The 15,191-nt window shown below is 35.2% G+C and overlaps 1 long non-coding RNA gene across 4 annotated transcripts in view; it reads right to left on the reverse strand.

Moving 5' to 3' along the window:
* Positions 1-15,191, reverse strand: part of LOC148001124 (uncharacterized) — a 98,975-nt gene that overhangs the window by 44,214 nt on the left and 39,570 nt on the right. For 2 of the 4 annotated variants that reach the window (XR_015638511.1, XR_015638510.1), the window contains 2 exons: positions 11,352-11,657; positions 1,105-1,232 (listed from right to left, as the gene is read on the reverse strand). This is a non-coding gene — a long non-coding RNA (uncharacterized LOC148001124). The remainder of the gene's footprint in view (positions 1-1,104; positions 1,233-11,351; positions 11,658-15,191) is intronic. The other 2 variants (XR_015638512.1, XR_015638513.1) reach the window with 1 other exon arrangement.

The following is a 15,191-nucleotide window of genomic DNA, read 5'->3' on the forward strand; positions in this document are numbered from 1 at the left end:
TGCCTACCACCACCACCACCTTCACCACCACAAAACAAATAAAAACAAAAACGTAACAGTGCCTGCTGGGTATCTGTTGTTACTCTGAATTAATTAATTAAACTGAAACAAATGTGTTTCAGGCATAGGAAATGAGGCTTTATAAAAAACACATTATTTATATTAGACCTCTAAGTAAAATCATGCTTGGAATAGGAATAAAAGATGTTCTAAATCTGTCACCTCTTGATTTATCGTTCTCAAATCTTATCATATACAAATTAATGCTTTAATTGCTTCAATCCACTCCTGAATTTAAAATATGCTTTAAAAGATTTATTAATCTCCTCAGAGTAACCATATCCCTTTATTGCCTTTACTTCTTGGGCAAATTTATCTTGCTGTTTTGAAATTAACAAATACCCTACAGCAAGCAAGGAGTTTTATGTTGATATAGTTGTAATATAAATTTACAATGATGAATCATCATATTACCGTTCTAGTTATTTTGTTTCTTCTTCCGCATAAAGCTAAATGCAAGAAAAGCAGAAATGTCTTTAATTTCTGCCTGCCCCAGCATGGTGTGGTATTTGCAAACAATTTCGGTTTACATCGCATCTCGTATCAATAGGGAATCCAAATTGTTATTAAATTCTCTTATGATAGGAAAAAATTGTCCAAAGAAAAATCTTATTAAAAAATATCCTAAAAAATATCTAGCAAATGCTTTTAATGAGTAAATTGGAAGGTGAGGATCTAGTTACACATAAGCTAATGCTCCTGAGAAATCTGAAAGTTTTCCACTATTAAATCTTTCAAACACTCATATTGAGCAACTGATAATCTAGAACATAGAATAGAGATAAATCAGGAGATAACTTAACCTTCAACTGAGAAGATCCTGTACAAAGTTAATGTCAAAAAGCAATTCTACTTTTATCTGGGGCACCACTCTTGGTTCTTTAAAATTAGAACTGTAATTATTGTACTAATATTTCGCTAGCCTGTAGTAAATTACATTTTCATCCCACTGCTAAAACTTTAACTTAATCTATCTTACTTTCTTTTATTAGCTTTCTCTTGAAGCAACAAAATAATTCTGCAAAGTCAAAAATATTAATTTACCAGGTAAAATTTCCATTTCGATGTGATACTCTTTTTAGCAAGTCAAGATGAAGAGTGGCATGTTGGCTTAGGAGGAAGTGGCTGTCATACAATTGTCCAGAAACAATGAATCCACTGTTGGTCACCTCCTGACATAAAGATTGAAAGACACTTAACTCTCTTAGTATACTATCTGGAACTATGTTTATAAAAATAACATAGCAGTTTAAAAAAAACACCTTCAGTCTTCCATTTCATAGCTGCTAAACTTTTTTTAGGGACCACGAGAAATCTCTCAGTGTAGCCTACTTCCTCAGTTGTCGTACACCACAGACTTACAATAAGAAACAAAAGCAATGCACAAAAATTGTTTATTTGACTTCTCTTGGTTATGCACTATATATATATATATATATGTGTGTGTGTGTGTGTGTGTGTGTGTGTGTGTGTGTGTGTGTGTGTTTGTGTGTGTGGTGTCCCTACTATTTAAGACTTAATTTAGTTGTACAATGTAAAGAAATCAAACCCCAATCAACTAGAAAGTTTTACCTGTTGGCTAGCTTTCATTTTCAAAATGCTGGAAGCTGTTATGCAATTTGCTGGGGGAGAAATGGCATTAGTCATCTTTCCAAGTTGAATTTTTGCATCGTCCACTGTGTATGTGCTGCGTAAGATGTTCCCGCTGGTACAACAGTGCCCTACGTATTTCACTAGACATACTAGGTAGTTTTCTGTGCAACATCACACAGGTATGATCATCTCGGAGAAGGGCAGCTCCATTGAGAAGAGTTCTCCATCACCTTGCCTTCAGGCAAGTCTGTGAGATTTTTCTGGATTGATGCTTACACTGGAAGTTCCCATCACAGTAGGGATGGATCCACTCATGAGCTTGTATTCCTTGATAGCATGATAAAGAAGCTGAGCAAGCCATGGAGAGCAAGCCAGCAAGAATCATTCTTCTACCTCCTGTCTCCCATCCTCACTCCATACTCTTCTTGGAGTTCAAAGCTTTGCTCTCCAAGGTGGTTTTCAGTCAACATTTTATCACAGCAATAGAAAGAAAACCAGGACACTAGATCATGTGTCAGTTCAGTTTATGATAAAAAATATAAACGATAATTTGGAAGCACGGCTAACACTTTTAAAACTTGTTTCATTACTTGTTACAAACGTATATATGTGCGCATGTATATACTTGTCTATATAATGCATTATGAAGCATCTTTCTAATTTAACTTCACATGCAATTACTTGTGTTCATCGCTAGTACACTGTATTTCTTCCATATAAATATTGAAAAACGAAGATTGAGGATTTTTAATTCAGTCTTAGAAGATATCACATGTATAATTCTATTTTTATAGTGATGATTGCTGTCTTTATAAAAGAAAATTAGCTTTAGCTTATGGCTATGTAAAGCATAACTAGACACCTTCCATTGTTGCAATTATGCTGTTCATGGGTTAGACATGCAAAGCTACATGTGCCCACTCTTTTTGCTCTGTCTTTTGAAGAATAACTACCTAAATATAGGAATAATAAACAATAGCACAGATTGTAAATGTGAGCTCTGAACTGTAGTGACATCAGTCACGGAGTTGCTCTTACGTGGTCTGTCCTAAACAATGAGATATAGGCTGAACACACTCTTTTCAAGATAGACTAGTGAAAATTTATGAAAATAAACCATTCTGTCTTTCCTCTGAGAAAAGTTCATTTACTGTGAACAAAATGCAATCTATAAAAAATAGAACTCGAAATCAGTCAAAGCACAGTCAAACAGCTTTTCTTTAAAAACTTTAAAAGTATACATTCTACTCTTTTGTAATTAATAGTAATAATTTGGATTGTCTTATAAATGAAGGCATTTTCTCAATAGAAACATAAGTTGATAGAAAAGTAACTATAATAACAAGATGTCCATATAGATTTAAAGATAAAATTGGTTCAGGATAAATTGAAATATATTGGTAGGTATCTTTAAATCCCCTCATTAAAATGTTCTTATGTGTATAAGTTTATCAATTTTCATAATTATCCTTTACAGAATAATGATATTATTTATGCTTAAATATTAAATTTTATCAGTTTTCTTAATATTATTAACACTTAATCATTTTTAATATTTGTAATTTTACCAATGTGATTTTAATTTTGGATTTAAAATAATTCTGTATTTTGTCGCGTACAGTGTTATAAGTATTATATTTTTTATAAATAAAATTGGAGTAGCTTATTTTACCCAAAATTTGGTCCATTTCTATTGTATTTCAAAAATATATTCTTATTTACTATTTTAAAATTTTATATTTACACAATGCATTTTGTTCAAATTCATCCCCACTCTCTCCTCTCCAACATTTTCCAGCATGTACTGAATATGAGTACATGAATACATCCATATTTCAGATTAGAACACTTTAGGTAAAATTCACAATTTCTCTAGCAGTTTTCAGCATTTAACAAACTGTACTGAGGTAGACAACAGTAAAATCATTATTTGTTTGCTAATTCATTTTCTGTGATTAGTCTGAGTCATCTTTGCTCATCCTTCTCATGCTTTGCATAAATATCACATTTAAACTTGGTCTTTAATCCCATAAAATTTACAGTTGCATTTTAACTAATTGTTTTGCATTTTAACAAACTGTTAAAATATTTTTCATATAAAAGTATTGTAGATAATATTCACGTTAACTGTAAAATTCTTTAGTTCATTTTTAGTGTCTCACCCTACCTTTGATGCAATTAACTTTCTAAAACGTTCGAACCTACACTACAACTTTCATCCTGATAATTATGAAGCTTTCCATTTTTATTAGGCAAAGTAGTATAATAAGTATTTCTGCTCTTATTCATTTTCTGACTGTTTCTGATTTTTATGTACAGCATCATATGTTCTCATTAATCTTTAAAAGTTAATCACAAAGATTCGAGGATTTCAAATTTTCTTGACTTTTTATTAAATACATTCTATTTGCTTTGTTATAATTTATAATTTCCTCAATCACTTCTAGTATGCCATAACTACTATATGAAGATTCTATTTCTTTGTTAGCTTACTTTTAAAATCTGAGACATAACTTTCTTTTATCAGAATTTTGCCTTTTCATACTTAAAAAGTACATTTTTTATTGTTGCTATGGTACTCTAATCACAGTAAATTTCCATTGACTTTATTTTTTATGACCAAGGACAATGATACATTTCTGTACTTTTATAAGTCTAATAACCATGAATCCATTGATTCTGGAGTTTGCTTTATTTCTGTCTTATTTTTAAGGACTTATTTTGAAAAGGGAGGACTTTTCTTTGACAAGACGTTTGGCTGTTGTTTTCTCTGCACAGACTTTGTTAGTTTGCAGTGTTTTAAATAAGAAATGTTCCCAGTGTGTCTTGCTTTTAAATATTTGGTCTCCACTTGGTGGGCACTGTTTGGGAATACTGGAAAAAATATGTCAGTAGAGATGGGCTTTAGGAGTTCACAGCCTTGACCTACATCTCGGTCGCCCTCTGTGTTGTGCTTGGCGTTGCTGAATGGTCAGCTTTCTTATCCTGCCACCCTGGATTACACCCCAAACCTCCTCACTGTGATGTTGGTAATTCCGCTCCAAACATGAACCTTAATAAATACTTTCCTATAATTTGTCTTTAGCCAAATGATTTTATGTCAGTAAAAGAAAAAAAGTACCTAATTACAATCATTATTAAATTATTTGAGACTGGTTTCATAGAGATAACCCCTGGATGACATTCCTTTTTGATCAGTCAATGCTGCCATCAGAGAGCATGTACGATCACTGTTTGCCCACGGGCTTTTCAGTTTCTGTTTTACTACCTTCAATTCATGGTTTCAGTGACATTTACTATAACAATATGTTCCTAATCCTCTCTTTTCTTTTACCAACTTCATACGTTCTTTATGCCCAGAAAACTGATTCAGTATGTCATGATTTAAGATCATGTATTAATATTTATGAATCTCTCTTTTACACTGTTCCTTGATGAGTTTTGCCTACCTGAAGCCAGTCATGAAATTTGGGATTATACCACAGGGAGAGTAAAGCTGCTGGTGTTATGTAGTCATTCCAAGTCATCATTGTTAGGTGCCAGAGCTCTGGGGTATGACCCAGTGTAAACAGCTAGGCTGCATTTAAATTTTTGATAACCCAAAGAAAATATGAAGTACTGCTGAATAAAAAGAAAACGTTTTCATAACATTTACATTTTTTATATATCATTTTCATCTTGTCACACTGCATTTCAACTCATTATTTCTAACTACTTTGGGTTTGCTTTACACTTCTTTTTTTGATTTTCTGAAGAAAAATTTCCCAGAGATATATGATCTACTGTGTTGAAAACATTAACCACCTTTTAATTTTTAATTTATTATTTTCTCTTTTTCATTAAATCAGTTATCATTTATAAATACTATTTTTGCCTTGAACATTAATTTTTATAGCATATATTTTATACTATATGTTTGCAGATACATGTAAGGAGTTTAAACTTGATTGCAAATTGCAGTATGCAGGTTCAGATAGGTTATTAGTAAATTCTTATATGGTTAATATAAAAATTTTCAATTATTTTTCATGAACTCATATGCACTTTTCAGTTTAACTCTTACAGTATTAGAATTGATATGTAATTAATAAGTAAGATGAATAAAGTGGTTGTATTAATTACATATTTTATTTATTTATTTATTTATTTATTTATTTATTTATTTATTTATTTTATTAACTTGAGTATTTCTTATATACATTTCGAGTGTTATTCCCTTTCTCGGTTTCCGGGCAAACATCCCCCTCCCACCTCCCCTTCTTTATGGGGGTCCCCCTCCCCATCCTCCCCCCCTTGCCGCCCTCCCCCCAGCAATCTAGTTCACTGGGGATTCAGTCTTAGCAGGACCCAGGGCTTCCCCTTCCACTGGTGCTCTTACTAGGATATTTATTGCGACCTATGAGGTCAGAGTCCAGGGTCAGTCCAAGTTTAGTCTTTAGGTAGTGGCTTAGTCCCTGGTTGCTTGGCATTGTTGTACATATGGGGTCTCGAGCCCCTTCAAGCTCTTCCAGTTCTTTCTCTGATTCCTTCAATGGGGGTCCTATTCTCAATTCAGTGGTTTGCTGCCGGCATTCGCCTCTGTGTTTGCTGTATTCTGGCTGTGTCTCTCAGGAGCGATCTACATCCGGCTCCTGTCAGCCTGCACTTCTTTGCTTCATCCATCTTGTCTAATTGGATGACTGTATATGCATGGGCCACATGTGGGGCAGGCTCTGAATGGGTGTTCCTTCTGTGTCTGTTTTAATCTTTGACTCTCTATTCCCTGCCAAGGGTATTCTTGTTCCCCTTTTAAAGAAGGAGTGAACCATTCACATTTTGATCGTCCATCTTGAGTTTCATTTGTTCTAGGCATTTAGGGTAATTCAAGCATTTGGGCTAATAGCAACTTATCAATGAGTGCATACCATGTGTGTTTTTCTGTGATTGGGTTACCTCACTCAGGATGATATTTTCCAGTTCTGACCATTTGCCTACGAATTTCATGAACTCGTTGTTTTTGATGGCTGAGTAATATTCCATTGTGTAGATGTACCACATTTTCTGTATCCATTCCTCTGTTGAAGGGCATCTAGGTTATTTCCAGCTTCTGGCTATCATAAATAACGCTGCGATGATTATAGTGGAGCACGTGACTTTTTTATATGTTGGGGTATCTTTTGGGTATATGCCCAAGAGAAGTATAGCTGGAGCCTCAGGCAGTTCAATGTCCAATTTTCTGAGGAACCTCCAGACTGATTTCCAGAATGGTTGTACCAGGTTGCAATCCCACCAACAATGGAGGAGTGTTCCTCTTTCTCCACATCCTCGCCAGCATCTGCTGTCAACTGAGTTTTTGATCTTAGCCATTCTCACTGGTGTGAGGTGAAATCTCAGGGTTGTTTTGATTTGCATTTCCCTTATGACTAAAGATGTTGAACATTTCTTTTAGGTGTTTCTCAGCCATTCGGCATTCCTCAGCTGTGAATTCTTTGTTTAGCTCTGAACCCCATTTTTTAATAGGGTTATTTGTCTCCCTGAGGTCTAACTTCTTGAGTTCTTTGTATATTTTGGATATAAGGCCTCTATCTTTTGTAGGATTGGTAAAGATCTTTTCCCAATCTTTTGGTTGCCGTTTTGTACTAACCACAGTGTCCTTTGCCTTACAGAAGCTTTGCAGTTTTATGAGACCCCATTTGTCGATTCTTGATCTTAGAGCATAAGCCATTGGTGTTTTATTCAGGAAATTTTTTCCAGTGCCCATGTGTTCCAGATGCTTCCCTAGTTTTTCTTCTATTGGTTTGAGTGTATCTGGTTTGATGTGGAGGTCCTTGATCCACTTGGACTTAAGCTTTGTACAGGGTGATAAGCATGGATCGATCTACATTTTTCTACATATTGAACTCCAGTTGAACCAGCACCATTTGCTGAAAATGCTATCTTTTTTCCATTGGATGGTTTTGGCTCCTTTGTCAAAAATCAAGTGCCCAAAAGTGTGTGGGTTCATTTCTGGGTCTTCAATTCTGTTCCATTGGTCTATCTGTCTGTCTCTGTACCAATACCATGCAGTTTTTATCACTATTGCTCTGTAATACTGCTTGAGTTAAGGGATAGTGATTCCCCCTGAAGTCCTTTTATTGTTGAGGATAGTTTTAGCTCTCCTGGGTTTTTTGTTATTCCAATGAATTTGCAAATTGTTCTGTCTAACTCTTTGAAGAATTGGATTGGTATTTTGATGGGGATTGCATTGAATTTGTAGATCGCTTTTGGTAAAATGGCCATTTTTACTACATTAATCCTGCCAATCCATGAGCATGGGAGATCTTTCCATCTTCTGAGGTCTTCTTCAATTTCTTTCCTCAGTGTCCTGAAGTTCTTATTGTACAAATCTTTTACTTGCTTGGTTAAAGTCACACCAAGGTACTTTATATTATTTGGGTCTATTATGAAGGGTGTCGTTTCCCTAATTTCTTTCTCGGCTTGTTTCTCTTTTGTGTAGAGGAAGGCAACTGATTTATTTGATTTATTTATTTCAGTTTTTTATATAATGGATCACATTGATGGTTTTCCATATATTAAACCATCCCTGCATGCCTGGGATGAAGCCTACTTGATCATGGTAGATGATTGTTCTGATATGCTCTTGGATTTGGTTTGCCAGAATTTTATTGAGTATTTTTGCTTCGATATTCATAAGGGAAATTGGTCTGAAGTTCTCTTTCTTTGTTGGGTCTTTGTGTGGTTTAGGTATAAGAGTAATTGTGGTTTCATAGAAGGAATTTGGTAGGGCTCCATCTGTTTCAATTTTGTGGAATAGTTTGGATAATATTGGTATGAAGTCTTCTATGAAGGTCTGATAGAATTCTGCACTAAACCCATCTGGACCTAGGCTCTTTTTGTTTGGGAGACCTTTAATGACTGCTTCTATTTACTAAGGAGTTATGGGGTTGTTTAACTGGTTTATCTGTTCCTGATTTAACTTCGGTACCTGGTATTTGTCTAGGAAATTGTCCATTTCCTGCAGATTTTCAAGTTTTGTTGAATATAGGCTTTTATAGTAAGAATGATGATTTTTTGAATTTCCTCTGAATCTGTAGTTATGTCTCCCTTTTCATTTCTGATTTTGTTAATTTGTACACACTCTCTGTGTCCTCTCGTTCGTCTGGCTAAGGGTTTATCTATCTTGTTGATTTTCTCAAAGAACCAACTTTTGGTGCTGTTGATTCTTTCTATGGTCCTTTTTGTTTCAACTTGTTTGATTTCAGCTCTGAGTTTGATTATTTCCTGTCTTCTACTCCTCCTGAGTGTATTTGCTTCTTTTTGTTCTAGAGCTTTTAGGCGTGCTGTCAAGCTGCTGACATATGCTCTTTCCTGTTTCTTTCTGCAGGCATACAGCGCTATGAGTTTTCCTCTTAGCACAGCTTTCATTGTGTCCCATAAGTTTGGGTATGTTGTACCTTCCTTTTCATTAAATTCTAAATAGTCTTTAATTTCTTTCTTTATTTCTTCCTTGACCAGGTTATCATTGAGTAGAGCATTGTTCAATTTCCACGTATATGTGGGCATTCTTCCCTTATTGTTATTGAAGACCAGCTTTAGGCCATAGTGGTCCGATAGCACGCATGGGATTATTTCTTTCTTTCTGTACCTGTTGAGGCCCATTTTTTGACCAATTATATGGTTAATTTTTGGAGAAAGTCCCATGAGGAGCTGAGAAAAAGGTATATCCCTTTGCTTTAGGGTAGAATGTTCTATAAATATCTGTTAAGTCCATTTGGCTCATGACTTCTCTTAGTCTATCTACGTCTCTGTTTAATTTCTGTTTCCATGATCTGTTCATTGATGCGAGTGGTGTGTTTAAGTCTCCTACTATTATTGTGTGAGGTGCAATGTGTGTTTTGAGCTTTAGTAAGGTTTCTTTTATATATGTAGGTGCCCTTTTATTTGGGGCATAGATAGTTAGGATTGAGAGTTCATCTTGGTGGATTTTTCCTTTGATGAATATGAAGTGTCCTTCCTTGTCTTTTTTGAATAATTTTACTTGGAAATTGATTTTATTTGATATTAGAATGGCTACTCCAGATTGCTTCTTCTGACAATTTGCTTGGAAAGTTGTTTTCCAGCCTTTCACTCTGAGGTGGTGTCTGTCTTTGTCTCTGAGGTGTGTTTCCTGTAGGCAGGAGAATGCAGGGTCCTCGTTCGTATCTAGTTTGTTAATCTATGTCTTTTTATTGGGGAGTTGAGGCCATTGATGTTGAGAGATATTAAGGAATAGTGATTATTGCTTCTTGTTATATTCATATTTGGATGTGAGGTTATGTTTGTGTGCTTTTCTTCTCTTTGTTTTGTTGCCAAGACGATTAGTTTCTTGCTTCTTCTACGGTATAGCTTGCCTCCTTATGTTGGGCTTTACCATTTATTATCCTTTGTAGTGCTGGATTTGTAGAAAGATATTGTGTAAATTTGGTTTTGTCATGGAATATCTTGGTTTCTCCATCTATGTTAATTGAGAGTTTTGCAGGATACAGTAGCCTGGGCCTGCATTTGTGTTCTCTTAGGGTCTGTATGACATCTGCCCAGGATCTTCTGGCTTTCATAGTTTCTGGCGAAAAGTCTGGTGTGATTCTGATAGGTCTGCCTTTATATGTTACTTGACCTTTTTCCCTTACTGCTTTTAATATTCTTTCTTTATTTTGTTTATTTGGTGTTTTGACTATTATGTGACGGGAGGTGTTTCTTTTCTGGTCCAATCTATTTGGAGTTCTGTAAGCTTCTTTTATGCCTATAGGTATCTCTTTCTTTAGGTTAGGGAAGTTTTCTTCTATGATTTTGTTGAAGATATTAACTGGTCCTTTTAGCTGGGAGTCTTCATTCTCTTCTATACCTATTATCCTTAGGTTTGATCTTCTCATTGAGTCCTGGATTTCCTGTATGTTTTGGACCAGTACCTTTTTCCGCTTTACATTACCTTTGACAGTTGAGTCAATGATTCCTATGGAATCTTCTGCTCCTGAGATTCTCTCTTCCATCTCTTGTATTCTGTTGGTGAAGCTCGTATCTACAGCTCCTTGTCTCTTCTTTTGGTTTTCTATATCCAGGGTTGTTTCCATGTGTTCTTTCTTGATTGCTTCTATTTCCATTTTTAATTCCTTCAACTGTTTGATTGTGTTTTCCTGGAATTCTTTCAGGGATTTTTGTGACTTCTCTCTATGGACTTCTACTTGTTTGTTTATGATTTCCTGGGATTCTTTCAGGGATTTTTGCGATTCCTCTCTGTAGGCTACTACTTGTTCTCGAAGGGAATTCTTCCCATCTTTCTTGAAGTCCTCCAGTATCCTGATCAAATATGATTTTGAAACTAGATCTTCCTTTTCTGGTGTGTTTGGATATTCCGTGTTTGCTTTGGTGGGAGAATTGGGCTCCGATGATGCCATGTAGTCTTGGTTTCTGTTGCTCGGGTTCCTGTGCTTGCCTCTCGCCATCGGATTATCTCTAGTGTTACTTTGTTCTGCTATTTCTGACAGTGGCTAGACTGTCCTATAAGCCTGTGTGTCAGGAGTGGTGTAGACCTGTTTTACTGTTTTCTTTCAGCCAGTTATGGGGACAGAGTGCTCTGCTTTCAGGCGTGTAGTTTTTCCTATCTACAGGCCTTCAGCTGTTCCTGTGGGCCTGTGTCTGGTGTTCACCAGGCAGGTCACTTGCAGCAGAAAAGTTGGTCTTACCTGTGGTCCCGAGGCTCAAGTTTGCTCGTGGGGTGCTGCCTACGAGCTCTGCGCATCGGCAGCAACCAGGAAGATCTGCGCAGCCGTTTCCTGGAGCCTCCGTGCACCAGCGTTCCAGATGGCGTTTGGTGTTTTCCTCTGGCATCAGAGATGAGTGCAGAGTGCAGTCTCTTCTGGTTTCCCAGGCGTGTCTGCCTCTCTGTAGGTTTAGCTCTCCCTCCCACAGGATTTGGGTGCAGAGAACACACATATTTATTTTTGAATGTAATTATAAAATCCTTTTGTTTCTGTAATCTGGGAAAGAATCTAAAATAAAAAAATAATGGCTAAGAATAGTATAATTTTAATTGTTTATACTAATTTATTAAGTAATATTATATGTGGTCCCTCTTAATGGTAATTTTATAAAATTAAAGCATTTTAAAAGTGCAAACAGTAATTCTATAATGAGTTTTTAAATAGTTAACAAGTGCTCTGTTACTGCAACAGTAATAGGCTAATCTTCATTACATAATTGAGCAGCTTCATCATAAATATTTTCTCTTAGATAAATATTTAATTAGATTTCTACATTTTTATGATTTAATGCTTATTATAACTATATATACATAAATGGAAATCAAAATTACCATCTATAATTGACAGAGTCAAAATATCTGTAGTTATTTCTAAATATATTGAAGTACATTGACCTCTCTTACTACTTTAGAAAGAACGATTGTACCTATTTATATATTGCAAATCCATACATTGAAACATCCCTTCAAATCCTTAGTTTGGAGGTATCTAAGAACTTTCCACAAGAGTATGTGCTAGCCCTAGAGCAATACTACAAAATAGATTTAGTGCTTGCAATAAATTTAATGAAAAATGACCTGGATGTACAAATAGTACATTATAGTAATATTCACTCACAGTCAGTAATTTAATAGTACATTGTAGGAAAATGCTAAGATGTTGCTTATTGTAGTCTAAGAAGCTACCAGGGAAAGTTTTCACAAAATATCTTATATAATGGAAAGTTAGTTATAACACATGTGGCTTCCATTTAAAACATGTAATATGACTCTTATCACAATGTTCTAAAATATTTTACTCTCTAATTTTATATGTGCCTCTCCTTTAGTAACAATCTGTAATAGATATATTAAGTTTAATCATTTTGTTTTATTTAAAACCTCCTCTACTGAATGCAAATAATTCCATATCTATCACCCTACTCAAAACTCAACTACAGTGACGCAATTACCTCACTCTAAAACCAGATGCCCTAAACCTGGTAAAAGAGAAAGATAAGAATAGCCTTAAAAGCATTAGTACAAAAGATAACTTCCTAAATGGAATATCAGGAGCCCAGGCACTCATATCATCAATTAATAAATGGAACCTCATGAAACTGACAAGCTTCTGTAAGGCAGAGACACTGTCAATCAGATAATATGGCATTCTATAGAATGGGACAAGATTTTCACTAGTTTTACTTAAATCTGACAGAGGAATAATATTCAAAATACGTAAAATATTCAAGGAACTGGAGATCAACAAATCAAATAACCCAATTTAAATTGGGGTACAGATTTAAATAGAATTCTCAACAGAAGGATTTCAAATATCTGAGAAGCAATCAAATCAATGTTCAATGTCCTTAGCCATTAGGAAAATATAAATCAAAATAACGCTCACGTTCATCCTACACATGTCATAATGGCTAAGATCAAGAATGCTTAAGTATAAACCACACAAAGGCCCAACAAAGAAAGCAAACTTCAGACCAATTTCCCTTATGAATATTGGGGCAAAAATTCTCAATAAAATTCCTGAAAGCTGATCCAAGAGCATATCAAAATGATCTTCCATCATGATCAAGTAGGCTTCATCCCAGGGATGCAGGGATGGTTCAATATACAGAAATCCATCAAGGTAATCCACTATATAAACAAACTAAAAGAAAAAAAACATGATCATCTCATTAGATGTTGAGAAAGTATTTGGCAAAATTTAGCATCCCTTCCTATTAAAAGTCTTGGAAATATCAGAAATTCAAGGCCCAAAGCAAACATGCTAAAAGCAATAAAAAACAAATGAATTGCCAATGTCAAAATAAATGGAGAGAAACTTGAAGCATTTCCACTAAAATCAGGGACTAGAAAAGGCTGCCCACTCTCTCCTTACTTATTCAGTATAGCATTTGAAGTCCTAGCAAGAGCAATCAGACAAAAAAAGGAGGTCAAAAAAATACAAATTGGAAAGGAAGAAGTCAAAATATCACTATTTACAGATGATATAATATTATACTTAAATGACCTCAAAAGTTCCACCAAAGAGTGTCTAAGCCTGATAAACAACTTCAACAAAATGGATGAATATAAAATTAACTCAAACCAATCAGTAGCCTTCCTCTACTCAAAGGATAAACAGACTGAGAAAGAAATTAGGGAAATGACATCATTCACAATAGTCCCAATGGTGTGACTTTAACCAAGCAAGTAAAAGATCTGTATGACAAGAACTTCAAGGCTCTGAAGAAAGAAATTGAAGAAGATCTCAGAAGATAGAAAGACCTCCCAAGATCATGGATTGGAAGGATTAATATAGCAAAAATGGCCATTTTGCTAAAAGTATCTCCAGAATCAATGCAATCCCCATCAAAATTACAACTCAATTCTTCATAGAGCTACAAAGAGCAATTTGCAAATTCATTCAGAATAACAAAAAATGCAGGATGTTGAAAACTACACTCAACAATAAAATAACTTCTGGGGGAATGGCCATCCCTGACCTCAAGCTAAATTACAGAACAATGATGATAAAACTGTATGGTATTGGTACAGAGACAGTCTGGAAGATCAATGGAATAGAATGGAAGACACAGAAATGAACCCACACACCTATGGTCACTTGATTTTGACATAGGAGCTAAAACTATCCAGTGGAAAAAAGATAGCATTTTCAACAATGGTGTTCATTCAACTGGAGGCCAGCATGTAGAATTCAAATAGATCCAGTTTTGTCCTGTACAAAGATCAAGTTCAAGGAGATCAAAGACCTTCACATAATACGAGATACAGTCAAACTATAGCAGAAAATGGGGAGCAAAACCTCAAGCCCATGGGCAGTGGGGAAAATTTCCTGAAAAAAAAAAAGGCTTATTCTCTAAGATGAAGAAGCGCCAATTTGACCTCATAAAATTGCAAAGGACACTGTCAATAGTCCAAATCAGCAACCAACAGATTGGGAAAAGATCTGTACTAATCCTACTACAGATAGAGGGCTAATATCCAATATATACAAAGAACTCAAGTTAGACTCCAGAGAATCAAATAACCCTATTTAAAATGGTGTACAGAACTAAACAAAGAATTCTCAGCTGAGGAATATCAAGGGACTGAGAAGTACCTAAAAAATAATGTTCAACATCCTTAGTCATCTGGGAAATGCAAATCAAAACAACCCTGAGATTCCACCTCACACCAGTCAGAATGCCTAACATCAAAAACTCATGTGACAAAAGATTCTGGTGAGCATGTGGAAAAAGAGGAACACTCATTCATTCTTGGTGGAATTTCAAGCTGGTACAACCATTCTGGAAATCAGTATGGAGGTTTCTCAGAAAATTGGACATAGTACTACCTGAGGACCTAGCTATAACACTCCTAGGCATATATGCAAAAGATGCTCCAATATATAACAAGAGCACATGCTCTGCTATGTTCATAGCATCCTTATTTATAATAGCCAGAAGGTGGAAAGAACCCAGATGTCCTGTAACAGAGGAATAGATACAGAAAATGTGGAACATCTACATCTTATGATACTACTAATTAAAAAACAATGACTTCA

The sequence above is a fragment of the Rattus norvegicus genome, chromosome 15, assembly GCF_021556685.1.
Source record: "Rattus norvegicus strain SHRSP/BbbUtx chromosome 15, alternate assembly SHRSP_T2T, whole genome shotgun sequence".
Lineage (NCBI taxonomy): Eukaryota > Metazoa > Chordata > Mammalia > Rodentia > Muridae > Rattus > Rattus norvegicus.